General features: G+C 37.5%; 1 protein-coding gene across 12 annotated transcripts in view; it reads left to right on the top strand.

Moving 5' to 3' along the window:
- Positions 1–15796, top strand: part of LOC117174281 (thyroid adenoma-associated protein) — a 398068-nt gene that overhangs the window by 34775 nt on the left and 347497 nt on the right. The window lies entirely within an intron of this gene.

The raw sequence follows: 15796 nt of genomic DNA, 5'->3' as shown, positions 1-15796 counted from the left end.
AAAATCTCCAGTTCAGCTTCTACTAAAGACTTGTGGCCAGTTTATATCCTTATGCATTATCAAAGCCACTTGAACGTATTGTGCAGAAACAATTAACGAATTATGTAGATGCCAATAAATTATTAGATCCTGTGCAATCGGGATTCAGAGCTAAACATCGTATACTCACAGCATCCCTCAAAGTCACTACCGATGTTAAGCTGGCGTTCGTTAAAAAGTATATTACGGTTGTGGTACTTTTTGACTTTTCTAAGGCCTTTAACACAGTGAACCAAAGTCCACTTTTACCAAAATTTGAATGATTCAAAATGTCAAATTCAGCAATAAAGTGGTTTGCTTCCTATTCTAGGCCAGTTAGTAATGCATTTCATAGTACCATATTTACAAAGTGAAAGCGACAGTGATATTCGTGTAGTGTTGATGCATAGGAAGAAGGCCAGTATGTTTTCAACCAAAAATTCGTGTCAGAAAAAAGTGCACACTGGTCAAAGTTTGCGAAAACATGTTTTTTGAAGATTGCAACCAAGGTATGAATCGGGAAATGCACGCAGATTCTTCAAAATATTTAAAAATATGTATTTTTGTAAGGTGAAAGCGTGTTCGAAATTTTAGCTTAATGAAGTAAATACTGTGGTAGGAAATCTGTTGTTCACAGATGGTCTTTTTTCAGGGGTTGTACTTGAAGAAAAAATATGGTTTCAAAGCAATGCAAGTGAGGAATTCTAATTCCTAACATCTGCTGTACCCAAAACAGTGATCCGGGAATTTTGATTCTGAATTGAGTAGGTCAAAAATGGCTAGAAGCAGGGAAAGGCGTCTTTTTTTCTTATAAACAAATAGAATAACTCCGTTGAATTTAGTCTTACAAAATTGCGGTTTCAGTTCATGATTAGTTATGAGTTCTGAAGAAAGAAACAAACAAAAAATAGCTCCACGATGATTAGCTCAAAAGATTATTTCTTTTGTTGTATCCTTTAAGCAGGTGCAACTTTTAAGGTAGAGAGCTCACATTTTACCAATATGTAAATGGAGACTTTAGCTGTTTCAAAAAATTGGTCCAAATTTCATTTGTGACCTCAGTGCTAACTGTATAAGCAATGCTTCAAATTTAGGCATGTTTATATTATTTTCATTAATTGCACGATTCTTCTATTACTTTTCCAATTGAATATTAATTGTATTTTATCGATTTAAAGTTTATTAAATTATGTTTTAAGAAATGTGTCTAAAGTAATGTCTTATTGTTTTCGACTTTCCTTATTAGGTTTGGAAGAAATGTGTACTGAAATAACAATTTATTGTCGCTAAGTACACTTGAGTTCGTAATAATTTGTTTAAAATTGATTTGGATCTATCAATTGAAACAAAATTACATGATATCAACAGTTCTCATATTAAGGGCATATGATACTTCTTCGTGTGGTCAGTCGGTTACAGTTCCCTCGGATTTCTTTCAACAAAAATCAAAAATTTTTAAAACTATTCGGAGATGCCATATAATATCATAATGGACGTCCCCGAAATGTTTTTTCTGTGATAATAACAAAAAAATTGTATTGAGCTAAATAAAACTGTTATCCATGTGCATTATTTTGTGGTTAAGGTCATTTTACAGCTCTGCCATTCCGATAATTTGGAAATTATTTATGAAATAAACGTTTTTGATTGCCCACAAACAAGGTTAGTTCCGGGACATTAGATACTGTTTATTTGTAAGTCTAAAGTTTTCGGCCAAAAATATTGTGTAGTTTGGAACTAATGCTCGGGAAATGTGTAACACACATAACCTCAAAATATACATACACATCAAATTTAGAAAAATACAATTTTTTTCAATAAACCTAAAAAAAGTGTGTTGGGACGTCTGTTATCATGTTCACTATCATTCCCCAGATTTTGAAGACAAAATATTTCTTATTATAGGAGTTGTGCTCGATAAATGCAGTTTTTATTCCCGTTAACAAATTTACGTGAGATCAACAGTTCTCGTATAAAAACTCAAAATGTAAAACTCGAAAAACATACATACAAGAACCAAAAATAAAAAAATTTCAAAAAACTAAAACTTTTGCTAAGTTCTTCTGGACAAATATAGTCTTTATTCCATCTAGGAAATTTACGTTAGATCAACACTTCTTTTATTAAAACTCAAAATGTAAAACTCAAAAAACATGCTCGACAAATGCAGTCTTTATTGTTCACAATATAGGGAATAGCATTTGTCGAGCATAACTCAGCACAAGTCTTAGTTTTTCGAAATTGACTATTTTTGTATCTTTCATATTTTATGTATTTTTCATTTTGATTTGAAATATGAGAACTGTTGATCTCACGTAAAGTTGTTAAAGGGTATAAAGACTGAATTTTTCGATCACGGCTAGACAAAAGTTTTATTTTCTCGAAATTTGACTATTTTTGGTCTTTTTATGTTTTTGAAGTTTTACATTTTCAGTTTTAATATGAAAACGAAAACATGGGACATATCATAAGATTACCAAAATCGCTAAACAAATTATTATGAACTCAGTGTATTTATGGACAAGAAATTGTGAATTTAACACACATTTCTTCCAAACTTAATGAAGAAAGTCGAAAACAATAAGATATTTCCGAAAAACGTTGAACCTGCGTTTTACGAACAATAAAATTGGCATTTTAGACACATTTCTTCTAACATAATTTAATAAACTTAAAATTGATAATATACAATTAACATTCAATTGGAAAATTAATAGAAGAATCGTGCAATTAATGAAAATAATAAAAAATCCCTACATTTGAAGCATTGCTTATACAGTTAGCGAATTTTCAATGTAGGATTCATAATCAGGGCAAAGAGTTCGCACAAATTAAAAAAAATCGTCTTAATATGTTACTTCGTTCATGAGATTTCTACATAGGACGTAATTTGTAGATGGTAATTCAATTTGAACGCGAATGCCTAGGTTCAAGCTGCTTCCCCCACTCCGCCGTCACGCGATTAATTACATGTTGTCCGTAAATTCACCGCGATTGCAAAAACTGAGCTCACAAATGAAAATTCGGACCATTTTACTAGAAACATCTAAAGTCTCCTTCTACATATTGTTAAAATATGAGTTCTCTACCTTAAAAATTTCACCAGCAGTAAAGGTTACAAAAAAAGAAATGCTCTTTTATCTTAATAATCCTAGAGCTATTTTATTTTTTGTTTCTTTATTCAGAACTCATACCTGATCATAGACTGCAACCGTAATTTTGCAATACTAAATTCAACGAAGTTATTCTATTTGTTTATAAGAAAAAAACGCTTTTTCCTGCTTCTGGCCATTTTTGTCCATCTTAATTCAGAAGAAAATTATCTGAGTACTGTTTTGAGTACAGCAGATGTTGGGAATTACAATTCCATACTTTCATTGCTTTGAAACATTTTGTTTCAAAAGTACAGTCCCTGAAAAACGGAAAATCTGTTAACAACAAACTGATTTCCTGCTAAAGTATTTACTATATTAAGCTGAAATTTTGCACAAGATTTTGCTTTTCAAAAATACATTTTATCAAACGTATTGAAGGATCTGCGTGCATTCTGCCCAACATTGGAAAGAGACTCATTTAACCGGTTTTGATTTTTTCAAAGTAAATAAATTAAACGATCTCAAAGTTCGACTAACCAAATTGTACATCGTTTCAATTTATTTCAATAATAAAGAAACTTTCCTCATGATTTCGCAAACTTTGATCTGTGTGCACTTTTTTACTGATACGAATTTGTTGTTGAAAAGATACTGGCAATCTTCCCAGGCATCAACACTGCACGAATATCACTGTCGCTTCCACTTTGTAATTGTGATACCAAGACAATCTTTTTCATGCTTTACTGACTGGTCTATTTAAGTAATCGCCTTCAAAGTGTAAAGACTAATAATGCTAACATGTCTCAATGAGTGGTAGTTAAAAGTGGAGTGCCGCAGGGGTCTACACTTGCTCCTACGCTTTTAACTTGTATATCTCTGATTCAGGAAGTGATCAAAAATTTTTTCTTAGATCTGATATACGCGGATTGCCTATGGGACGACGGACGAAAGGAATCCAGAGCTTCTCTTTTTTTCTTTATAAAAATTACATGTTTTCTTGAGTTTTCCTTTCCTCCGCCGTTACGATGACCTTTGCTCATCACGATTTTGCACTTTTCCTTTTTATTAAATATATATAATGTATGTATTTTTTTCATTAACGATCGAACGTAAGGATAGTAATGCGAACAAATCTTATTACATTTCTTTTTAAAGATAATTAATGTCACCAAGTTAGGATAGATAATTAAAAAACTTATTTTATTCTCAGGTGTAGATATATAGAAATATAAATACATGTATACATAGATACACTCGTCCGAACGTCAAGTTAGAGTAGTCAGTAGGTGTTAAGAAAATCTGTAACGCTGAGACGCAGAGAGGCGAGACTAAGCGGGCACGGCAGAACATCGGCGAGTAACTCTATTGGACCGCGCGTCCCCAATTTTCCGGAGTAGGGAGGAAAACTCAGTCCCGGTCTCCCACTCCCGCCTACGCGTCCGCAGGGCGGGAGACGACGCGCGCTCTATGGTTAAAAGAGCGCGTTCCAGCCACTTTCGGGACTCGGCTTCGTGCCACGATCTAGTGAGGACGTACTCCACTACTAGTTCGCGATCTCCGCTCTCCCAGCCTTGTCTGAGGGAATAAATTTTGATAAAACGTAGAAATCTGACTTTTCTTCATTAATCAATCTGCTCTTTTAAAAGCAAATTTCTTACGTTGGTCATAATTCACTGTTCTCTTTTGTTCGGGTCGGAGGATCCCGGCCGGTCCACGGCAACGACCGACCGCACACCACTATCTGGAGACAGCACCAACCGCTTGCCAGACGGCAAGGTCGGCCAGCCCCGTCCCACACCGAGAGGTGACAACATCCGCCGCACGCTCTACACCACTGAATCACCCCCCCCCCCACACCACCACTTCCGAGGGGGGAGTCGCCCAGAAGGGCATTAAAGTTCCGGCGAAGGAAGCAGTCCAAACACTGCAGGGCCAGGAAAACTTTGATTCCGGTGGCGCCTTTTCAACACCGCGCCACGGTATTATCACTGGACACAGACATGTGTATATTTATGAACGTCCAGCACATACCAGACGGTTTCGTTCCCTCAACAAGGAAGCTACTGAAAGACATCAACATAAAGAAGGAGGATCCTGCCATCGCCGCATTTTGGAAGCGACGCGATCTTACTGGGGCGTGGTACAGAAGGCTGCTGAGGGAATAACAACAGCGACTGCAGAGGGCGGGTGCTCCAACGAGTCCATCTACCAGCGGCAGATACTAATTGGCCTACCCTCGGAGCATAGAAAGTCGGCCCACTGTGCGCAGGGATCATAGAGAGCGCAATTTCATTTTTAATAAATTTTTATCCTTCCTCCCCGTCCCACAATAATTCACTTTCCTCTTGTCGATTCTCCTTCAAAAGAGAATTTGCCGACCTAAAAAAAAATGTTTTTAAAAGTCGTCGACCAAAAACAAATTTCATTTCGTTGTAGGCACAAGGACTTGCGCCCATGGACGGGTCTTATGAAAACTCAGGGCTACGTTTATCTGAGGACCCCATCTGGACCCGCGAAGTCTTAGCCACCTTCTGTACATTTAAGATACTGACCATCGCCTTTCCTCTCCCATTCCATATCCCTTTGCCCCCCCCCCCCAACCTTCGCCTCTTCCTTCATCGTCGAACAACAACCTTCCCCTCTTCATTCCATCGTCGAACAAACAACCCTGCAATCCAGTCGTATCAGATCAATGGTCTTGCTTTAGATCTAGCGATGCCTATTTTTGTTTAAAATACTGGCGACGCTTACTTCTTTCCATTGTGCGACTGATCATTCTAAAAAATGCAGGCTTTTCATTGATTTTTCAACAGGTGGAGAAAAAAGATAAACAGTATTTTTCTGATTTCTTTGAATTTTATTTTTCCTGCATAATTAATTAAAAAAATTTTATTTCTTCAACTTAATTTCGAAAAAAAAATAAAAATCGAAATTTTTTATTATAATTTCCAAACAAGTTCTTTTCAAGTTAGATTAGACTCGAAGAGAATTTTTATGCCGTTATACAAGTAGACCACCCAGGTCTCTCTTAACTGAAAACCTGCTTCAAAATATTGTAATTTTTTATCCTGAAAAGTAAATACATACGATATGAAAAAAAAAACGTGTGCGAATTATACCAAAGAATGTTCACGATGTTTAGTCTAAGTTGTGTGTAGTTGCGTATATATTAGAAGAGAAGGTGCAATTAATGGGCGCCCATTGCAGCCATGTGGCGAATTTTCAGGTTAAGTGAGACCATTTTCTTTATTATGTATGAAAATATCGAAAGATGTTCATGATCTTATTATTCTAGTAATTTACCATTTTTCGAATTTATCCTAATAAATTCCTAACACTATACTGGTGTGAAATGTGTGTAAGTTAATGATTCTTATCCATATACTGGGGTATGCGTGCTTTAGACTGTGACCTTTCCTAGTCCTATTTTGTGTTTTAATTCGATAGTTGAATAGTTTCGGTAGTTGCGGGTTCTTTACATTTTAAATGTCTATATTTGGGACAACAATTTTTTTTAATTTCCACGAATTTTATATTCACATATATGTTGGGCGCCAATTGAAACGGGGTTAAATCCGGGCATAAATGATCACACCCTGTGTTGTTTCATTTCAATTACACTGTAAAAAAATACGTTTTAAAATTGCACTTCAAAGTGTAAATTTACACATATAAAATGTCGCTCTAGATGCATTAAAATTACAGGTTAGAAAGCAAATTTCCACATGTTGTGTAGAATGATGTCTCTTGCAGATTTAACTCTATGACTTTGCATGAATTTATACGACGTGTTGAAAATCACTATGTGCAGTGTGTGTGTGTGTGTGTGTGTGTGTGTGTGTGTGACTCACGCTGTACATAGTAAAATTCCCCAGACTGGTAAAATTACCGACTGCGCATAAATTTCTATTTTCTAACAAAAATTTCTCCACTTTATAGTGATTTTAGATTCGTCCGTATAATATTCCACATTTGTGTAATTTTCGCGATAGAGCTTTTTTTCGCTCTTTTGTTCGCGTGTATTTGAAGTTAGGTTGATATTTTGGAGAAATTTTCCACTTTTCGTTTTTCTATTTGACGTCACATATTAAATTTCAGTTCAGTTGAGAATTTTACACTTTTGTTCAATTTTAGACATTTGTATACTAATTTCACGCCGCTGCGCGTGAGTCCACTTTTTACATACGTTTAGTGTACTAAAATTCCACAACCTTTTTTTACACTGTACGTATATCTGAGTTCCTAAACTTTTCAAATTCTCATAAATGTCACTGATTTTATATTTTTTTTATCCGTGTTCATTCTCCTTAGGACAAGAAATTTTCATAAAAAGAAAGGGTTAGGTTTACTGCAATAAAACGCGCTAGGCCTCCATTACAAATTAACAATAAAACCACAAGAATCAAGTTTATTCGATTACACAAGTTAGTGTTTTACGTGAAAGAGTGGACATATTTCTTTACAAATAGGCGAGACCCCATGGTCGGAACACGTAGCAAACCTATTTTATTGATTAACAACTGGAACTTTATTCTAAGATAGCCCATGTGACCTTTGAGTTTGCCAAAAGTCAAAACCTCATACCTGTTCGTTCTTTGAACATTGTTCTTTCTTAGGTTTTGTTCCTTTCTCTAGGGTTTAGAAATTTTTGTAAGAAAATTTTCCTAATTGCAGCTCGACATTTAAAATGTAACAATTTCCTTTCCTTTTCGCAGTGCTTCTCCGGAATGTTAGAATAAGAGTGACAGGTCAAACTGGCAGCGAAACGTATGAAATTATACATTTGCAAGTCGATGTTTTCCGCCTAATCAGAGCCCGGCGACGGCATCACGTGAACAAGTATTGCAAGGAAGTCGAGTTCGCAGACTCGCATATTTTCGGAAATGCATTTCGGTTCATAGACTCAATTACTAATAACAGGGCTCGGTGCCCGTTAGGGATTCTGTTGCACAATCGTCTTGGTCGTCCGGATGGTGGCGGCCTCTCGTTCGGTACAGGCGGAAAATGTTCTCATATTCAAATAAAGTTTTGTAAATTACTCTTTGCTGACAGGTTTGGCTTCGTAAGAAAGTATGAAAGAGTTGGATGTTAACAAAAAAAGTAAATAATAAGATATAAGACCGGGAGTGTTTCCTGGCGATGTTCTAAGATGTTGACCCTTGTTCTAACTTTTCACGTAGGCTTAGTATTTTTTGTGATACTACAATTTCCTACGACGAGACAGTTTGAAGTGACATGTAATGAAAATACAACCTGTATCAACAGTCACATTCGTAATCGTCGTTTCAAGGTTAAGTTTGATATATATTTATATTGTGTGTTATATAGGTGCCATTTTTGGAACTAATTAACTGACTCTATGGTAAACGGCTATCTTAACGCTTACTTTTTGGGGGGCGTATGAGGCTCATGAGATCATGGTTTTTGAATAAAAGTAATAAAAATATGGTTAGAAGCTTTCAATTAAAATGAATTAATATGAGACTTTATGTCATATGGAGTCATTCAGAAAATAGTGACACGTTTAGGGGCGGGTGGGCAGGGTGCCAAAGTATCATTCTCTATGTTAAGGGCATGTGATACTTATAGAATTATCGATTTTGCCAGTTTTACGTTCACCCGGATTTTTTTCTAGAATAATAAATATTTTGTCTTAAAAAGTTGGGAAATTATAGCGAACATGCTAACGGACGTCCCTGCACACTTTTGATGTAGGTTAATTCCAAAAAAATTTAAATGTTCTAAATTTGATTAATTTTCATGACGCAGAGGAATTAATATCGATTTTATCAGTGTTCAATTTCCCCTGTTTTTTTCCTAGATGAATAAATATTTTGTCTTCAAAATCTGAGGAATGATACGGCAGAGAACTACATGATCGTAATGACAGATAGCTGAAAAATGACCCTAACCTCAAAATAATGCACATGCATACAATTTTTATTTAGCACAATAAATTTTTTTTCGTTACTATCCCTCAAAAAGCAGTTCAGAGACGTCAATCATGATATTTTATAGCCCCTCCGATTTCAGTTTTTAAAAGATTTTATTTCTGTGGAAAAAAAGCAGGGGAACTGTACCCGATAGACCGCACGACGAAGTATCACATGTCCTTAAACCCAATGGAAAAAATATCACGCCGGGTTGGAGGAGATCTTTAACTTACGGATTAATTTCGGATAGAATCGGACTATTTGCAGAGTCGAGGTTTTTGTCCGGTAAGATTTCGGGTTTAAGTAAGCGATTATGTATTTGCACTTTAATTTTTCAGAGTTCCAATTTTACCCTCCTGAAAATAAATGCCTACTAAATGCAGCCCGCAGTATAAATGAAGACATAATTTTGTATTTTTCTAGTATGCACTCCTGAGTTTATACCAACATTAATTTTAGATTGCTAAAATAGATTCCATTTTTTTTAAATATTCCTAATGACCTCATCTGATTGAAAAGATATATGGGCGTGGACCAGTTATGCCTATATTTATACAGCATGATTTCCCAGGTGAAAAACCCATATAGAATTCCACGTCAAATCAAAAGTGTCAGTTTTACGTGAAATCCCTCATGTAATTCCGAGAGGAGTTCCGTATGAAATGTTAGAAATCATTTTCAATTACAAATATCTAGTTAACGTAAGAAAAAATGGATGGCTTTTGTGAATTTTGAGTACCTCATAGAGTATATTACTATGTCTCTATTCCATAATTCTAGAAGTGGTCTTACTTTGAATTCTACGTAGAGTTTTATGTAGTTTCCCTAATTTCCGTTGAATTCACGTGGATTTCCACGTGACTTTTTATTACTAGGCTGATGCTGCTTTATGTGTTTGATCTGTAGGGATCAGCGATTAAGCGTGAAAATTACGAAAGTTTTCCTTCGTAGATTGTAATGTCCATATTATACCTTGTCCTCCGTGATGCGGGCCCCACTGACAGGACTGGCTATTTCTAGGAAACTGGTAGCTAGTTTAGGGCTAAATAGTTGCCACCTGCTAAGTTTCACAATTTTAATTCCGTAAAAATTTTTGATTTATTAGTCAATGATTGGCAAGTAAGAAAGTCGCAACCTAAAGCTTAAAATTGTCGTTTTATATAAGTATGTCGTAAACTGTTGGAGATACGAATGAATCCAAAACCTTTTTATAGATTTTCCGTCCCAACGACCTAATCATTTCAGTTACAAAATACAAAAAATAGTTACAATAATTAATAATTATTCACGGACAATTGTCCAGAGATGGCCCCCAAGGAATGAACCCTAAGCAGAGACGTAACAGCCGTGCCGAAAGCTGAATGGCAGCTGGGTTAGGTGTCTTCAACCGTGACTCCAGGATACCGGGCGATCTCGCAAGAGTATTCAGCCTTATTCTTGCACGTGGGGATCTACAATAATTGACACAACATTTCTCTAGCTGTTCGTGGGATGAACAATGACATCACGAAAAATGTGTAGATGCTGTTCAAAACGATCGTACTCGCAGCGCCCCGGGAAATGGATCGGCAAACAGTGTCGATCACAATAGAGTTCAGGGTGCTCAATATAATTTACGTATATATGCCAGAAACACCTAGATCTTTAGCACGTTTCGAATCAGTCTTTATGAAATCAAACAGTCGACCTCTAGAAAAAGGGATATATACGCAGAGCGCTTCACTAACCGCTGTATGAACAAGCCACAGACGAATAGGATGAAGGGACATTAAGACGAACCGCGGAAAGTAGACACCTTCTTAGAGATTATAGCGACTTCAGGATAAGGAGGAACATGCATGCGACTTCTAGAGATCAATTGTTCAGTTTATGGTGCTGCGAGAGCTTTGGTTGATTCAAATTGAAGGCTAAAATCGAAGATGGATCAAAGTACGAAAAGATGCTTACGTCAACTAAGCAAGAAGATTGGATGGGCAAGATAGAATGCGTCCCGTGTTCAGTTTATCATTGACTAAATTACATGTGGTAGACCGTTCACGGAAAGGGTTCGAAAGTTCGCCTAAGTACTGATGATCTATGATCATATACTGATCAAGTCCAACCTTCTGACAATCAAGTAGAATATTGTTGACAAAATACGGGTTTCTTGTTGACTTATCGCGCCTCTTCATTGATCTCCTTGTTTCTGTCAAAAATCTAGCTAAGCCAAACGAGGTAGAGATTTTTTGTAGAGGTATACAAGATCCCGAAAATATTAAATTTGAAAGAAGATACTAATAATATCATCAGCTTTAAGGAGTTTTGCGCCGCCTTATAACATGTGAGAAGGAATGTCTATCAGTCACTGCAAAATTCAACTTCCTTTAAATACCATCAAAGGGTACACATGAGAGATTGGTATTGACTGTGGTTTGTATATGTGTATCCAGATTTATCAACAGAAAAAAAAGATGACTGGCATTCCCGAGGACATCTTGACACTGGAGAGACCTATACATACCTGGGCCTGCCTGAAAGCCGCATTCAGGGCTTAAAATTAGTGCAGGATTCTCTCAGAGGCAGATGAAAGCATCTTCTTCTACAGATTTGATCTTCATATCTGTCGACGTTGAACAAGGTATCTGTGACTGACACGCTTCCTGTCCCGGTTCAATGTACGAAGAATAAGCTTACTGCCCTTGATATCGTCCCACATAAAATCAGGCATATACATAAGAGCTTACATGTCGATTCGTCTGTTCCGCGATTCAACATCTGATGCCGTAAAGGCGGACGTGGACTTTTGAATCTTTAATGTTTTCATGACCGAATTGTTCTGAGCATAGCTTACAATGTTGCAAATTGTAGAGATCGTTTCCTAAAAATCGCCAGGAAACACGAGATGATTGGCAAAGGAGTTTTCCTCCACAAAGCCGCGGAGCAGGTGGCCGAGATCCTTGGACTGAATTTGATCATCAGGCGTGAGGAAAGTTAATTACTATATCTATTTGCCTCACTTCTAAAAGTTAAAGTAAAGAAAGCAAAGGTTGAAAGATTCTGCCAATCGTTAATCGACAAGAAAATGCACGGAAACTTTTACAGAAATATAGAAGGTATAAAATGAATTGTTTGGATCATTGAAGATTAATAAAGGCAAAAATCTCAAATGTAAAGATAGGTTAGCTTAGTCTTTTTGAATAAAAATAATGTCTTTTAAAGCGAAATAAGAAGCTTATTCTTCCCTCCAGAGATCCCCTTTTTATTTTTAAGTACATAATTAAATCCTCTGATGACAATTTAGTGATTGCATCCTTCTAGATAACTAAGCCATAAAAGTTGGCGTTTGCAATTGGCGCCCAACGCGGGGCACTCAGAGTTGAAAAGTAAGAATAAGGTTCTTAGTCAAAAAATCGGTACCTTTGTAATCACATTAGAAAATGAATCAAAACAAACAGGATCGGTACGACGCCTTTTTCCGTAATGACAAGAATTGTAAACATCTATTTTTACCATCCCCAACAAGTCAAAAGAATTTACCTTCGGGAATGAGTGAACTCGATAAAATGTTGAATGACATGAGCTTACAAAGAAAAAGTATGGCTAGGTTAGATAAATTATTAGTTGAACACAATAAAAGACTAAACCAACCAAAATTCGCCTGAATAATAGACAGGAATTTGAACAAAAAAGACAATGAAAGACAATACATGTATTAGGGAAGAAAGTGCAGTATCGTACGAACAATATACGGTGATAATGAGTGTAATGGACAAATTACCATAGTGACGGAAACTAAAATAATTTGTTGTGAAAATTACCGCGTTATAAATGATTCAAATGAGCAAATAGACTTTGAAAGTGAATCAATTTTCTCATTTCAGGGAGAATATACCGCAATCAGGACGGTTAAAAGAGAAATAGTGCTAAGAAGTGAAACTTTAAATTACGTATTTTACAGACACTTTGCGATCACGGAATCTTTCGACAAATGAATAGTGGGAGTATATTATCACATAGACAATTGATAATTGGACATCGCCGGACAACATGGACGATGCTCGCAGTACACCCTCTGATACAATAAATTCCAATTCCGAACAAATCTGGATCTTGATCAACCAGTAATTAGAGGAGTTGGAACAACGCACATAGAGAAGGCTTGAAGAAGAACGGAGAATGCGAAAACATCATGAAGCGGAGAGAGAAAAGGAGCTTCAAAAGAAAATGACAGCCTTAGAGAACAGCGAAAGTCGCTCATTAGTGGTGACAACTGCCATGACGCAGGGCCTGGAAGAGAGAGAGAGAGAGAGAGAGAGAGAGAGAGAGAGAAATAGGCGAGAATGCAGGCATTTCTCATTTCTTCAAGAAAGACTTGGATCTGTTCTGTATCACTTTTGGAAACCTGTAAATTCGTAAATGCCCGATTGACTAGATGGATTCTTGCAATTCGGGACTATAAAATGAAATTGGGGCATATTCCGGGCAAAGAAAATGTAATGCAGACGTTTTGAGCAGAATTGACGACAGCGAAAGCTATAAACAAAATCGTAGAGAGACACACGTGATTATCAACGCCCTCAGCTATCGATGGGCGGCAGAAGTAGAACAGTACATTCGCGACATCCCATAACAACAACTACAGGACAAAAAAACGCAACAACTAATAAAAGAACATGAAAAAAAGAAGAATATAAAACACGATTCAAGACTCTAAACGAGATTTTATACCACTTCGATGGAAAACACTGCCGGATCTACACCACCTAAAAACTCATCGAAGATCTAATATGGGAGTGCCACAAAACGTATGGACATCCCTGAGCCGAAAAAACATATAAAATCTTGTGTGAATCTTTTTACGCGCCACGCATGACCAAATTAAGCCGACGCATTTTAGCGACGTGCGACTCGTGTCAACGAAATAAATTCCTACCCAGGCTATACAGGCAATGCTCGAACCGGTACTACCAAAGAAACCTCTGGATATCCTGTCGATAGATTTTTTTGGGCCCTTAACCAAAACAAAATATAGATATGAGCATATCCTGGCAATGGTAGAAGTACACCAAGCTATAACCGATGCGCAAAGCCACCAGCGAAATGGGTATAAGGAAAATAGACGAATTCATTAAAGACATAGGGATGCCACAAAAGACACATTTAGACAGAGACACCCAATTCACAGGTCATCGATGGAGGGAGGCACTTGAAGAGCGAGGGATACAAATGATACTAACATCTATCCGTCATCCACAGACGAATATGGTGGAAAGGGTGAATAGAGAACTAGCGCGACACTTCAGGATCCTTTTAATATGGGGTCGTTGGCCAAAACGGTGGTGGATTAACCTCCTGCCGTGCACGCCCCCCCCCCCCCCCCCCCCCCCCCCCCCCCCCCATAGACCGGGAAGAACAACTGGTGATGCTTAAAGAAAGAATTAAAAATAAACGTGAGAAACTACTCTCTCGGTTGAATCAGAAAAAGAAGGAGAGTGTCACGTTCCAAGAGGATGAGTAGGTACTAGCCAGAGCGTGCAACACAGACAGGTGCAATGGAAAAATTTCCCACTCTGCACGAAGGCCCATACAAGATCAAGAAACAAATAGCAACGAACGTGTACATTTTGAGTAGTACAGACGAAGAACGAGAGAGAGGGCAGTTTCACGCCAACAACCTAAGAAAATACCAAAGGAAAATAGAAAGTGGGGATGAAGAAAACACAGCTCGGACGGTCAAAGGCTCCCAGTGACGAGAAAATTTCGGGTGGGTCAGTTACAAGCAGAAAGCCCAAGATGCCAGACGCCAGTACTTCTTTCGAATGCATCGACTCCTATCCCTGTGTAGGAGTTCAATGCAACCTGGATAATGAAAAGGATTGTGTGGTCGAGTATGATCACCACAACCATGAAATCATCATCGGTACGGCAAGAGAGATTGCAAAGAACTATCCGCATGTATGGAGAAAACCCCACATGTCATTGTCAGTGGCAACTGCACAGAACTTACCGAAAAATACAAGAAAGAGATATGCAGGGATTGACGAGATTATTCCAGGAATGAAACACGTACGACCCCCAATGACGGATGCCGAACGAATCCAAATAGCAAGACGGGAGGCCCACGATGCTAAGAAAAATAAAAATAAATTGAGCAAAATCGCACCTGCAGCCCAGAAGGACATCACAAGATCCCCACAGCCAACAACAGCGAAGGCTGAAATGGATTTGGAAACCGTCGATAAGAAAGAAGAAGAGAGAAAAATAGCAAACGAGATCATGCAGGAAATGCAAATCCGCGCCATGGAATATTTAAACTGCAAGATAAGGAGACAAAATTCAAGGAATTAGAGAAGGACATTGACGAGAAGCTACTTCTCATAAAAGAAGAGGAAAGCTGGCTGCAAATAAATGAGGAGAAAGCCAGCGCCAAGAAAACGAAGGGCATTTATGCTGTAAGAAGAAGGCGGCATGATGCGTTTGTAAAGGAGATAATAACTCACAAACACATTAGACCAGCGAAACGTCCACGCCTAAATCTAGAGAAGGCAATACCGAGATCTTCTTTACAGAGGGTCAATATTTTACCTGACTTGCAAAAGGCCTACTTAGAAGCGAAGGCACGAAGGCAGTGGTGGAATGAAGGACAACAAGTGGAGATAGGCCCTGGAGAAATATACGAGGGTAGTTCAATAAGTCCTTAGAATGACCAACAGATGGCGCGCGAATCGCTCCAAATCATCTGTTTTCAGTCAGCACCACTCCCGACTAGAT

The sequence above is a fragment of the Belonocnema kinseyi genome, chromosome 6, assembly GCF_010883055.1.
Source record: "Belonocnema kinseyi isolate 2016_QV_RU_SX_M_011 chromosome 6, B_treatae_v1, whole genome shotgun sequence".
NCBI lineage: Eukaryota > Metazoa > Arthropoda > Insecta > Hymenoptera > Cynipidae > Belonocnema > Belonocnema kinseyi.
The sequence above is the reverse complement of the archived record's forward strand: the minus strand, read 5'-3'. Positions and strand labels throughout refer to the sequence as shown.